Genomic DNA, 14,981 nt, shown 5'->3' on the forward strand with positions numbered 1-14,981 from the left:
GGGGGTAGAGAATATAAGACTGCTGTTCTCATGCAGGCCCTTTAACGTGACTTCTTGTGTCCAACTGAGTGAGCGGCGTTGCATGGCAGTTCATTGACATGCTTTCCTTGGCACAGTCGCTGCATGCAGCTGTTCCTCTCCAGCCATTCACTCACTCCTGATTTGACACACCAGGCGCTCAGCTTCCCTGTCCTCCTGGCAGAAAATGGAAGTGAGTAGATTTCTTTGTGTTTTACAGCCTTTGAGGCAACAAAAATCCTACAATTACATGCATTACACATACACATGTACAAAAATGTAAAGCAAAGGTTTGTGTGCGTCACATTCAGCCTCATAAAACCTTGGGGTTACGCCTGGCAAACTGCGTCCACGTAGAATCCCTGGAATTGCAATAACTTTTAAGCCCCTTGATGGCGACCCATTGCTCCATTCCAAGGAGACAGGCTCATATTACCTCAGGGTACATATGTAGCGCTTTGAACACATTTTACAACGTCCCTCCTCAAAGTGACATCCGACAAGTAGCCATCAAAGCAGATTATGTGCTATGTCAACAAAGTGAAGTTTGTTTCCCAGTACTGTACATGTCAGATGTCTACAGTTTGTTTGGATGACCTCACAACGTCCGAAAACGATGACGCAGGTCAAAACGGTTTGTGTTTACTGTGAGTTCGTTTTGGCTTTTACGCACTTTAATTCCGGGAACTGTTTTGGAGCAATAAAGAGATGGAAGCAAAGGCCAGGTGACCACTGGGGTGACCAATATGTGCCCACATGCAACGCAAAACAAACCAGACTGCAACTTGAGTATTTCTGCAGGGCTAAAGAGCAGTGCTATTACAGATGAGCCCAAGAGAGTGCTCTGTCCATTTCAAAAGGATTGTCTGGTCAAATTGGATTACATTTGATAATGATATGGCATGGACACAGCTGCCATTTTCCTAATTTCATTCCAACCCCATAACAATGCCAATAAACTGGCCCTAAAAAAGCCTGACTTAGTCATCAGATCATTATCTGCTCCTGCCGTTGGGCCTCTCAGTACTCCAGTGGGTAATTCAGTTACTTATGCTTTATATACTCATTAAATGACTTAGTGTTAGGAGACTCACAAACTGTACAAATGCCTATCATGAGTGCGATTTCAGGCATTTAGTTTTGTCTTTGAAAGTCACACGAATCTAGGGCCTGATTAGAAATGACAGCAGCGATTATTGGACGCAGACTTAGCATCGGAGGTTTGAGGATTAAATCATTGTGTGTGTGTGTGTGTGTGTGTGTGTGTGTGTGTGTGTGTGTGTGTACAAATCCATTAACCCCCATACGGAACAGGTGAGAACACTTTAAGGTAACAAAAAGGAGTGGATAAGTAAGAGGATAGAAGGATCTAAAGCCTGATATACAGACAGGTAACAAATTAAAAGAAGACCAACAACACTAAATAATTAAGGTAATGGGCCGCTACTTTCTGGCTAAACAGATTCAATGCATCTCGGAATAGATTCTCCAAGCATCTGGAACTTTTCTGGGGGGATGATCACCATTCTTTCAAAAGAAATTCCCTCCTTTGGTGTTTTGATGATGCTCATAGAGCGCTCTGTTGGCACAAAAATCTCCAATAGGTGTTTATTCTGAGTGAGATCTGGCCATTGCAGATGATTCACATCATTTTCACACTCATCGAACCATCCAGTGGCCCCTTGTACCTTATGGATGGGGGCATCGTCATCCTCTAAGAGACCACTCCCATCAGGATAGAGAGGTTTCATAACAGGATAAAGGTGATCACTCAGAACAACTTTGTATTGATTTGCAGTGACCTTTACAACTAAGGAAATAAGTGGATTCAAACCATGCCGGCAAAATACCCCCTTGAGCCTAACAAAGCCAAGAGATCCCATCTAAGTGGGGTCAAGCATTCAGGTTTTTCCTTCAATTTGTCATCCATCTGTAGATTATATCTTGGTGCAAAGTCAAATGCTATGTTAGCGCGAACAGGTTAATTACCTTCCACTCCCAGCTTAAACCAAGAGGTATTACCAAGTTTATCTTTAAACTAATTTCTAAATTAATTTTCACTTAAACTAGTTCCTATCTCTATTTTAATCTAACACTAAACACCATCTGCATTTCAAGCTCCTACAAAACCTTCCAGTGTATGATGACACGCTGCTGGATGGACACTGGGGAATTTGGTAAACTGTAAATAGTTATGTATATATATCTAACTGAATACGCAGGCTGCATGACTAAGATTCTGTCTGCTCCAAAGCTTTCCAACCACCTCCCGTCCATCATCCTTGAGTACTCACTTGACTACGTAGCCGGCATACGTCTTGCCCGTCACATGGTGCAAATACTCAGCAAAGTGTGCATGCATGCGGGTCGCCGTGCACAGGGACGTCTAAGGTTTCACTCAGACTGGCTGTGTGCCTGCACGATAGCACTCTAGACATGCTAGTCTGTCCCCATCAGTTACTTAAACAGAGGCCCACCAACCTTACACCCCAGACGCACACACACACACACATATACCACGGCAGGAACACATAACATTTCACTAGAACTACTGTATGTCATGCAAATCACATCTCACTGTGAGTCACGCTACTTGTTTCGAGCTCTCCTTGCAACTGTTTCCTCCAGATTTGCTTTCAAGCATGCTGTAAATGCCTTCAGACATCTGTCCTGTCGCAGCAATTTTGTAGTAAATACTGCTGACTGACTGACAGGTTTCAAGTGCAGCAGCACATGGGTACACCAAACAACAATATCTTTGTGAATTTATAAAAAAAATAAAAAAATTTATATATATTTTTTTTTTTATTTTTTTATTTTTTTTTTTCAATATCTTTGTGAATTTATAAAAAAAATAAATAAATATGCACTAGTTTGACCTCTATTGTTAAGATAGTTTTAGTATTATAAGTAATCTGGATTTCAGGATTATTTCTTTTGCATTTGCTTTAGATAATATACTGTTGACCTCTACGGTGCACCTGAACATAAACACTATGATGCCACATGCAGCAGCAGTGATGTTTTTCTCTGTGTGGTGGAGGGGAACGCATGAATAATGGATGCAGTCGCAAATTGATGGCTGGGCGGACCAAAAGGAGATAATGTAAACAAGGAATTTCTTCTACTTCATTTGAGTAGCCGGCGGTAAGCTTAAGCAGAGGGGGGAGGGGGGAGGGGGAAAAAAAGCACTGAAGCAGACTGTTATGGGAGAATCCATCTGCCAGCTATATATACACACCTGTGATGTCAAACCGAGAGGGAGACAGGCAGAGAGATGACAGACAGGCGGAGAGAGGGAGCATCACGAGTCAGTAAATATGTTTACAACCAAACTCAGAAAAAAAAAGGGACAAAATGATGTGATGGAAAGCAAATGGTGAAAAGAGGTAAAATAAATATCATATCAACGGATGCACAGTTAAACAGAGTCAGCAGTAGACAAATTACGAGAGGCAGTTAATTCTAACAACACGTCAGCGCTTTAGTTTTATTGAAAAGGCATTCATAATATTTTAAGAAAAATTCAAACCACATTTACAACATTTTTATGGATGCTTTGCTTCAGCAATAGGCACTGAATGGCTATACAATCAGTAATTACCTCTTTGTATAATGTTTTTTTTATTGTCACAGTGGAGTCTACCATTACTGTGCTGGATTACCATTATTAATTTCAGCTTATCAGCCACACTGCTTGCTGCTCCCACAGCCGTATCAGAAATGTAATTTACCACTAATGCAAACATTTCACACTTATAGATGGGACAAAAATTAAAGGAAAAATCGAAACCCTTGACCTTGACAGTGAGGGGATCCTAGGCTCTGTTATATTGTGGTACGCATGGTTTGGACCAACTTGTCCCCCGAGAGGTAAAGGTCACTGCAAATCAATGCAAAGCTGCTCCGAGTGATCACCTTTACCCTGTGATGAAACATGTCTATCCCGAGCTTCTAGGATGACAACGCCCCCGTCCACAGGCCAGTAGAGGTCACCGAATGGTTTGAGCTTGAAAGCGATGTAAATCACACCTTTGCAGTCCCCTAGATCGATGTGTTAGACGGCACTCTCCACCAACCTTACCAAGACACCTCATGTTGTTTTTTTTTTTTTTGCCTTGAATGTGTCACCTCTCTGTAGTTCCACTCGCAAAGCTGTCAAAACACATGGTTGTGAGGCAATAACAGGAACTTGCAAACCATTTTCAGCATTTCTTTTTTGTCAGCGGATCCCTTTTAAGCATCGCAGGCAGTAACGGCACAAGATTGAGCAGCCACGGTGAGCTGTTAGATGAGCTGCAGGAAACAGCCTGCACACCTCCAATTTTGCAGTAAAATAAATAACTTCACCCTGCCGTCGTTTGAAAAACTACTCGCGGTATGCGCAGCGTGAAATCAGCCTGTGGTTGAAATTGTAAGTGACAGGCTTACTTATTTAAAAGAAAAGAAGTAGCTAGTTAGACAGCAGTGCTATAATACACCAGCTTTGCCACGTAACACCACCAAATCAACCCAGACTGAAATGTCAAGTGTTACATATGATTTTAAGTTGTACATTATGAAAATGTTTCATCTCCTCGTGTCCTGTTTCGTGACCTTTTTGGCCCGTCTGGCTTTTAATTGTTTTCTGTGAATCTTTTTGTGTGAATATCTCATCAGTTAACGATTGCGTAACCGTCTCCGGCAGCATGCGGGGATTCACTTCCAACCAAATAATTACAAATATGAGATGAGAAATATAACACTGACCAGATTTCATCTCTCGCTCCGCTCTTTGCCGCGTTTTGACAAATCAGACACTTCGCAGAGCCATTAATGCGAAGCAAATTGATGTAACACCTGTTAAATTTTCTATTTAAAATGTATGTAGTTCATCTTCCTACTTCAAGAAACCTTTTTATAACGAGACAGATGAACACTGTTAATATTAGGATTGTACCAATTAACAGAGCACACAGGGGAGGCCGGGTAATAATGAGCAAGAGAGCGACAGATAAAACATGACACAGGAAGGAAGACAAAGAGAGGAACTGACAGTGAGAAATCTACAGGACGGGGGACAAAGAGACGGAGGCTACGGGGGAAGAAGAAGAAGGACACCCAGTCGCACAAAGAGTCAGAGGGAGGCAAGAAGATAGAATGACAGAACAATAAAGCAAAAACGGGGGGGTTGCAAAGATAATGAGACATCAAGAGAGACAGCAAAACTGAGCAAACACGGGACAGACAGAGAGGCGGAAGACAGTGACGGAGAGACAAAGATACCGCAAGACAAGGAGATAAACAAGTGGGTGAAAGACAGACAGTGGGGACAGATTAAGAGAAATGGGAAGTGAGAGTGAGAGAACAGGGGGGGGGAGAGAGAGAGGGTAAGACGGAAAGAAAAGACAAGAGAGTGAGACAGAAGCATGCCCATCTGACTCCGCTGATCTAACAGGACTTGGCTTTAACGCAGCTGTTCCTCTGGCTTTCGTCCGCATCGCTGGGGAAAACGCTATTCCAGTGTGAGAGGCTATTTTTAGATTCACCCTGGGAGACGTGAAACTAGTGAATCTCATAACATGCTCTGTTCCCCCCTGTTTGCTATTTTAATGCCGGTACAGTTACCCAGTGTCCCTGGGTTACAGACTTACACTGGGTCACAGCAATAAGGGAAGAGGGGAGGAATAATACCGAGCCTCTGCACACACTGATTCGCAGGCATACATAAACAGGTGCAAGGCTGCGTCTGACAACACCATGTGGAGAAAAGCTGTTATTTCTGCGTATGGGTCGGTGCTTACTGAACCTTATAGAACTAGGGAGGCCAAATGGTACAAGCTAATTACTGCCAGGCCATAGGAAGAGACGGCGAGTGGCGTGATGTGCTGTATCTGCAATGAGGAAATCCATACTGTTAGTGTCGTAGATGATCAAATGTTTTAAGCAGAGAGGATGAAAATAAAGAAGAATATTCAGATTTCAGATGACGGGACTCTACGTGCCAAAGCCTGTTGTTGCCAAGGCCGAGGGCTTACCTCAGCTATCATGTGTTTGATTTAGGGATTACACAGGTACAGCCTGAAGTGAAATCTGGCCAGGATGGCACCTGTACTTGTCTGCCCTGTCAACACAGCTCTCGCCACACAAATGTCACTTACAGCTGGGCAGCAGCTAAGTAAAGCTGCATGTTTAGTGTGGTAGATTCCATGAATGCATTTACCATATGAAGAGTACATTTTTAATGTGCTGAGGTTTCTGCTCAGGAGCTTCTAGTTTATTCAGTGCAACCTGCGTTTTAGAAAAGTCATCATGGCGCACTACGACACTGATGTGACACAAGCTGCAATTCCAAAGCCATCCAGAGACTGTGAAACATGCTATCGCAGTGTGATCAGTGGGCTCACCAAGGATACCAAAGCTATCAGTGTCACTGAAAAGTTTGTCCATCTCCAGAATCATATTAGCCCTGTGCTGCCCCTCTGTGCCAGGCCTATTTTGAGCACTGCAGGCCAGAGTAGGATTAGATGATTTGTGGACACAGAACTAAATAGATGACATCCACAATATTGGCAAACAGGAAGACAAGCCAAACGTTTTACATCTCTCTGCATCTCCGCTGGACAGCACGCCCATCTGCACGACAGGACAAGAACTCATTCCTCCAAGTGGCTGCACTCCAAGTACGCTTTTTGTCCCGATTGTGACGTCTCCCCGGCTAGCGGAGGGAAACAATAAGACAGTGATGTGAAATAGCATAATGTAAGCCTGGCAGCACATGCTGTCTAAGATGTACATTCTTTCATGTCCACCCGCTCAAACAAAAGAGGACGGAAGAAAGATACATCCACATTAGCGTTACTTCCTTAGGACTAGAAGGAGAGTGAAAGGGAGAAAAAAATGTCTTGAATGTATAGTTCAGTTGATTCATAATGCTGTACTGCACCTCTTCCATTGATACAACATTTCAAGCCCCAGTGGTCCCGGATAAAAATAGACGACGCAGTGAATTGTGGGAGATTGAAAGGTCAGCACTTGTCATCCGTAACGTCTTTGAGTTTTATCCTCTTAATGTCAGCAGATAATAGATGGCCAGTGGCTTAAATGAGGGCACACTAAAGATGTAGGGTATATAATAAAAAAGGACCCAAATGAAAGTTTTTCATCAGATGTAAAAAGCCTGGCTAGAGAGAAGAGGAAATGAGGAAATGTCCCGGCTCAATCGCTGCTCCCTTTGGATGCGGCTGTTTGGCAGCTGAAAGCTTTATCAGTCAAAAGCACAAACCAAAAAAATAACACTAACTGCAGGTTTCTACGTGCAAGAAATGGCATCACAGCGGTTTCAGACCTCAGAAATCAATAGCATAATTTTCTTTGCACCCTCCATTACTCTAATCCCAAGAGAAGGCTGACACCACATCACAGGAATTTTACACCCAGCAATCACCTCTCCTCCTGTCTGTGAACCCGAATAATTCCCTCCAAACAAGGTGAGCGACTGTCAGTCAGGCTCCCTGCCTCGGACGAAACAAACCTGTCGCTTCATCTGCAGGTCTGTGCCTCTACTGTATTAGCCTGAAAGTACACATAATGACCTCTGTAATCCCCACAGAAACCGTACGTTAGAAAGATTTACGGTCTCCGACACGCGGACCATGAAAACAAATAAGAGACAACATAATTACTTTAATGTAGATGGACGACTGCAAACTTAACAAATTACTGTGCAGCCGGGGAGAAAAAAAAAAGTGCGGCGCTAATGTGAAGTCATTAGGTTCCACCGCAAATCACGTTCTCCTCCACATGTGCAACAATTGCTCGTTTAATTCCAGACAGCTTTAATTTATATTATTATTTTTTTTCCTACCAATCTGGAGATGGCTTGTTACTATGGTGACACACACACACAAGGCTTCTTCTTCTTCTTGTTTTCTGTGCAAATTAGGTCTGAATGAAAAAGCTTCATATTGATCCATTTAATAAACCACACAAATGTCCTTCAACGTGATTGCTGACATGAGAAGAATTTCGAAGCAGGAATCTCTCTGCAGAAACTCTGTGCATTTCTTTGTACGACGAGAACATACAGTACAATAAATGGCCAAGATGTACTCTGAGCTGGATTCCAACCTACAAAACTCTCCAGAGGTGGTTACATATCACTTTTCGCCAGCCTGAAAGTAGCTGGAATGAAAAGACGCAACGTGGTTGAATGGCATCAGCCTTTATTCTGCTACAGACATCAGCGGAACAATCGCCTCAGGCTAATTTCCACCATTTTGTACGACGTCCCATGTACATGTGAATGAGTATTCCTGAATGAATTTACTGTACAATGGCCAAACGTGGTCCTAATGCAGTCACAAAAAAATACATTTCCAATGTAGGAGCGTGTTGGACAATCTACGGTGTAGCCATCTTTGCATTAAACGCAACTCTGACGTTCCTCAGAATGACACATTTGTCCTTGCTCCTTCGAACCACCAACCTCTATCTGTTTAGCCATACCCTGAAGGTTGACTCTATTTTCTATTATTGCTCCCACAAACAGGACTTTCATCCATTCAAGGGCGCGAGACAATTTTCTGTGTCCGTGTGTGCGTACGTGTGTGTTAAGGGCAATGATTGATTTCTATTTCATCTGGGGCTCAGTTTGTGTCTGCATCGCTTACCGCACCTATGAATCAGGAGGTAATAAGGTGCCTGCAAGCTCGAAGCCTGTCTGGACCTTCCCGACCACAGAGCCTGTAGCAGAGCTCATATCGCCCGTCAGCAGCAGGACACTCCCAGCTGCACACAGCGCTACAGAGGCAGAAACTGAGGGCAGTTTTCAATGCAGCGTGCGTTTTAAGCACATTTCAGCAGGGTGGGAAGCCTATAATGACGTATTGTTAGCTGCATGAGCACCTACGGCTGCTTGACACAGTAATTTAACATTCTTCAAGCCTGGAAAATGTGTTCTTGGGTCTGTTGCTTCTTGTCTTAATGTGTTTCAATCACATGTATCCGTGATATAAAAGAATGGTAAAAGTACCCCAAGGAATTAACATCCTTGAGTCTAAACAAATGTGCTCAATGAGTTTCTTTCCTCATTTAACATCTGCAAAGCCAATTTTGAAGCACACTGAAAACTGCATTGTTTAGAACCATTCCTGCAAGCCAGCCAGCCAGCCAGCTTCCTCTCTGCATTTTGCGGGCACATTGCCACGTTTCTTGGCAGATTACTTCCACTGACTGTTGATCCTTGACCAAGACTGTGATAATGCTTCTGAAGCTCCTGAAAATGTCACTCTTTCAGCAGCCTTTTGCCACACATGAATTACAATAAACCCACATTCTGCATTGTCTAAACAAACGCACCGATCAGCCTCAACATTAAAGCCACTGGGGGCTCAAGTGAACAACACACTGATTATCTCACTGCAAAGCGAAGTTCTTCCGGGGAACCTTTTGTCCTGGCATTTATGTGGATGTTACTTTGACACATGCCCCCCCACGGCGACAGCACTCCCTGATGGCAGCAGCCTCTCCCAGCAGGACAACGCGCCTCACGACATTGCAAAAACTTGCTCAGGAATGCCTCAGGAACATGACAAACAGCCCAAGGTGTTAACTCAGCCTCCAGACTCCCCAGATCCCAATCTGCAGGATGCACCGGAACAAGGCCGGTCCACGGAGGCCGCGTCTCGCAACCCACAGGACCCAAAGGATCCGTTGCCAATGTCCCAGCCCAGACACCACAGGGCCTCCCCAGGGGTCCCTTAGCTATGACCCCTATGGATCAGAGTTGTTTTTGTGGCGCAAAGGTGACCTACACTAATAGGCAGGTGGTTTCAGATTTCAGATTTCCAACTCTCAAAGTTAGATATAGAAAAGACAGAAAGACATTTAGAAATACTTTGGTTTGGGACTCAAAAAATGCAATTACTGATTATCAATTACCTACTATGTCCTGATAGACATGCACTTTAGCATATTAATCAGAAAAAAAAAATAAAGGAGTTTTTGCTCTCGTTGTATATTGTATGGTACCAAAACTAGCATTAATCGTTTTCTATATTTGATTATGGTTTTATTTGATTACGTCTTTATTTACTGGGCCATTTTGGAGTTCTATTTAAAAGGCTTTCTGGATTCTGCAGAACTGAAAGCGTGACCTTTATTTCTCCACAGTCTTGTTACTTTCAAACTAGTCAGTGAATTTTAAGAGTGGCAGCACGAAGAACAACAGCGGCAGCTACAACAACAGCCTTATCAAGTAGTCACCTGTCTTAACGCTGATCCCCCATTGCTCTCAGAACACTTTAATGAGCTTTCCTCCTAAATACAGACAGACGGCTTGTTCTCTGTCAATAAGCAAGTCGGCGTACAACAGACAGATGAAATCGGGGCCCCATTACCTTCTGCAGAACAGGCCGTTTAGGTGTTCTCCAAGAGCGGAAAACAACCAAGATGCTGGCTTTTGCCCTAATTGGCTCCCTGCTGTCTAACCTGCAACTGATCAATGACCCCGCTCTGTAAAGAGCAACATCCAGATATGACTGGCAGATGAATTTTTTAGCAGCAAAGTGGAAGCTAGTGCAGTGTGGGGAAGTGCAGCCTTGAAAACGTACAAGTAAACAAACAACTCAGCTCTGGATCGCAGCAGGTCAAATTAATTTTAGGTCAAATACATTTCTTATTATATTTTTGTATCATCATAAGCACCAAGCATTCACCTTTTCTCTACACTACAGGCTTGTTCACTCTGTTATTAATTTTTTAAAAGTAATCATCACCTTAATTAACTCCCTGAACCCCAAGAGTGCAACATTTTTCCAAGTGCCCACAGTTGTGACTAATAATAGAAAATAAAACTCTGTTATATTCATATTTTACCACTTAGATCTTTCATTTGTTTGCGTCTCCTCGCTGTTTACAGCCTCCAGATCAGCTAAAAAGTCCTTGAATTTTTGATGTGTGGCTCTTGGTCACAGTTATATGACAAATGGCTTCCCAGTAGCACAGACAAGTGCAGAATTTTAAGTTTGTAACAGAATCTGTTTGGAGCAAATAGCTGATTTTTGCCAAATTTTAATTAAGCTATGTAGAATAGAGTGATTTTAATTAAATAGCACAATGTCAACCTTTGATTTTGTTAAGTTATGCAATGGAGCAGCACGTCACAGATGAGTTGTTCAAGGACTGTCTGAAAGTTGAAAATCTGACTGTTCTGTTACATAAATAGTGTAATGTTGGTGATTGTTTTTTAAAGAGATAACATGCTTTTTAAACCTATACGGGAAGGTTTGGGGGCTCAGAGGGTTTAGCTTGTAATAATCCATGCATGTGTCAGAGAGATATGATTCACTGAACAGAGTGTGATATAGTAATAGTCGGTCCACTCGTATACATTAAATGTACGCACTATTTAGCATACACACATAAATATGCACATAAACAGTCTCGTGGGACAAAGACTTTATGATCTTTGCGCTCGATGTTACAACAGTGTGCAAATCCAACACAAAATGTAACTTTCGCATAACAAGAGATACAGCTTGGCAGTTCTATCAAGTCATTTGTTTGGATTTAGCCAACAAGAAAACAGCTCTGTTATTCAATGAATCAGTCACTCCAGAAAATGTGTAACTACAGAACAACACATGAGTGGGAGAAGCTGCATGATGGGAGTGCTGCAGTCTATGCATAAGAAATGAATGACTAAGTATGAGCACAGACTTTCGGCACACCACAGCTAGCAGATGTGCATCTATATGCAACAGCATGTCCTCGTCGAATGTTTTTTGATAACCAATGATTCACAAAATGACAAAATCTGCTTCAAATGTTAAATTAAATCCAAATAATGGCCGATAATAGTCCCCAGAGCGCCGGACATTCGGCTGGTCGGCGCACACTGCCACGCTAATCTTTTTAACATGGATCAATATGTGTCTTTGTTTGTTTTTATAGATTACTGTATCTTCCTGTGTGATGTATTCCTACAATTAACAGGTCACGAGCTACCTTCAGAGCTCTTCCACTGATTAACCTCTTTGTGATCTCTGTTGATTCGTCCTCTTGAACCATCACCCAAACAAACCGCTATCACACAGATTCACAGCTATAACCGCATATCCCTCAATCTTGCCGTCCTCCTTATCTTCTCCTTCCACTGCCAATGTCATCTCTCCCTTTTTTCATCCTACCTATTCACTTTCCCTTCAGTACCTCTCATTTCTTTTTTGCTCTCTCATCTCCTCTCCTCTCTTTTCCACTCCACTCCACTCCACCGGCTTAAGAGAAGCCTGAAGAGACCAAGGAGATTAGGCTCTCTTTGCTTGAGAGACAGGTCTCATTACCTTTATCTTCTCCTGATGCAATAATACTCTCAAATCTTTCGCTGATGCCAGCCGGCGTACAGGACTATATGAATTTATTTTGGCAAGCTTAAACCCCACATTTGATGTGGAACAATAGTAAAAAGAGGCATGGGTTTGAATTTTAATCAGTTTTCCTGGTTAATTGTTTAACAAGGCTAATTTGGCGAATAAGGAGCATTAAACAAAAGTTGCATTTAAATTCTCTCTCTTTCCACCGTCTGAAAATGTGTCAATTAAGTCCACAAACTGTATCGCACAATATAGGGGTCAACAATGTTATTTGGAAAATGTTCTTGTTAAAGGCAGTAAAAAAGGCAGTCATCTGAGCCTAATGATTCAGAGACTTGCCCTTGATTTGAGAACAGCTCAGAGGCTAACAAATGGAAGTGCAAATGATTTTCTAACTCTAGGCTCATTTAATCATTTTAAATTTAGATCTCATGCCTCCCACTGGGGAAAATAAATCAGCTTCCTTCATACAGAATTTGCATGTTTTAACCCTGGAGTGAGGAAGAGGAAACGGGGGAGAGGACACGCTGCGGATTGTTATGGCTTGTGTTCTCCTATCAGCCCACACCAAGGCCCCCAATGTGTTCCACGGGGAAGTTTGTGTTTCTTTACTGTGACCCCAGACGGAGAGGACTTTGACCTCGGCTAACAAGATCCATTAAGTGGAGCTGGAGCCTGGATGAAACATCACAGCAAGTTTGTGTACACGTTCTGGGGCCTACAGAGAGTCGGTGTAATTATGCAAGATGGCAGCGCAGCAAACCAATCTGTGCGTTTATGAGAAAAGGTCATTGCCTTCGGAGGAACACTGGACCGTATTGCACGGCATTAGGCCTCTATGTGATGTCAAGTGTAAAGCGAGCTGCTGGGGAGGACCGAGGCATCCTCTACTCCGACTGCATGGTGTTCAACTTCGCCGAATCAAAGGATTTCCACCATATCATCAAACATACACAGACAAGGAGCACAAAGCTCAAAAGGAAGCACTCTGTACCCCGAGTCGAACCATGTTTGTTTGTGTTCGCTGTAAGACAGGCTCTGGTTTCCGCTGTGATCTGCCCGTTCCTATTGCCGTTGTTGTTGGAGCAGGTTTCGGATTTGAGGAGCTGACAAAAAAGTATTGTGGGATTGCCTTTCGCCTGAGGTCGGGAGAGGCATTCCCAGTGATGGCGATGCGATGTGGAGGTGGTTCACGTGGGTAGGGGGTGGAGGAAAACCACCTCCCCGGAGTCAGCAATTTGACCCTTGCAGGCTTGGTGCAGGCTGCACTGTTGAACTCAAACAAACAACACTGAAAATTCAGCACAAAAATAATAATAATAAAAAAAAAAAAAGTGCATGTGTCAGAGTGCGTTAGAGAGAGAGTTGGCAGCAGCTTTCACATGGGATGATGTGAAGACTGAATCAGCTCTCCTCTACTGTCCACACAGCGCGCGCTCCATCACGGCAGCGCTGTTCGAACCCAAGGACAAGTCACAGGGGGTGACGCACAAAATGTGTTATGGCTGCATTTGCATGACAGGGAGGACTTACTTTATGAGATTACACGGCAGCAACAATGCATTAGGGAAGCATGTGTGCATATGACAGAGAAAGAGAGGGTGAGTGATTACGAGGCTTGACATTCTTAAATGGAGTTGCCAATAAACATAGTGGTTGCAAATATATACAGTACCTACTTTCAATCAGTTGAAGACAAATGCAAAGGTATTATGTGAAAGGCAGTGTTTGCAATATGTCGTAATGAAGACAGTTTACATTTCTGCTTCATCTTCATTTTGAGACACTATAAAGCTACGAGCTCGCCTCAGTAATCCACTCATCTCGATGCATTATGCCTGTTGCAGAGAAGCAACCACCAGCTCATGAGCTTCTCTTCAAAATGCATCAGTGAGGAAATCCACATCGCTAATCCCCCCAGCCTTAGTGCATTTATTTAACCGGCTCCGGGTATCCTGTGAAGGTTTACTGTAAGAACGTCTTCCTTTCCTTTTCACTAGCTAATAGCCACTGTTAATCAATACTGTTGTAAGGGCTTTTTAGCGCTCAGCACCAGGCTCATTTGTCAAAATAAAAGCCGTAAGAGCCCGGGGGACTAATCAAAAGGAATGAAGCAACAGGGAAATTCGCAGCTTGGAAACATGAGAAGTGGCCAGGGAGGGGTGGGGTGTAGCGATGGTTGAAGCATGCTCAGCGGTAGCTTCAGATTACAGTGAATTGTTACAATTTCTGCTACGTATATCATTTTCCATTTAGCAAAACAGCTGTCCTAAATGAACGCTAAATTCAGTTATATGTTTTGTTTAGAAAATATTGAATTACAATAAGTAAATGGTGAGAAAAGGTTAAAAACCCTGCAATTTAATTCCACCACTTGAAATATATTATATTAGGAGGAAAAAAATCTTTGTGGAATAAATACAATTAGCGATTTAATTTGTAAGTCACAGTGTCTTCTCACACTGGCTCTAATTGCAGTGCGATATTATGCTTGGCTCAGTAGCTATCCCAAGGAACTTGCAAGCCTCTGCATCCATTTTAGAATTAAGCCTTGCAAATTTAATCAGTGACATTTCGGAATTCAAGTTGTTTTATAAATCGGTTCAGTAT

General features: G+C 42.8%; 1 protein-coding gene across 1 annotated transcript in view; it reads right to left on the bottom strand.

Annotated features, from left to right (window-relative positions):
* The window catches only part of kcnma1a (potassium large conductance calcium-activated channel, subfamily M, alpha member 1a), a 146,322-nt gene that overhangs the window by 109,732 nt on the left and 21,609 nt on the right, over positions 1–14,981 (bottom strand). The gene's annotated exons all lie outside the window — the stretch shown is intronic.

The sequence above is a fragment of the Stegastes partitus genome, unplaced genomic scaffold (assembly GCF_000690725.1).
Source record: "Stegastes partitus isolate 25-593 unplaced genomic scaffold, Stegastes_partitus-1.0.2 Scaffold133, whole genome shotgun sequence".
In the NCBI taxonomy this organism is placed as follows: domain Eukaryota; kingdom Metazoa; phylum Chordata; class Actinopteri; family Pomacentridae; genus Stegastes; species Stegastes partitus.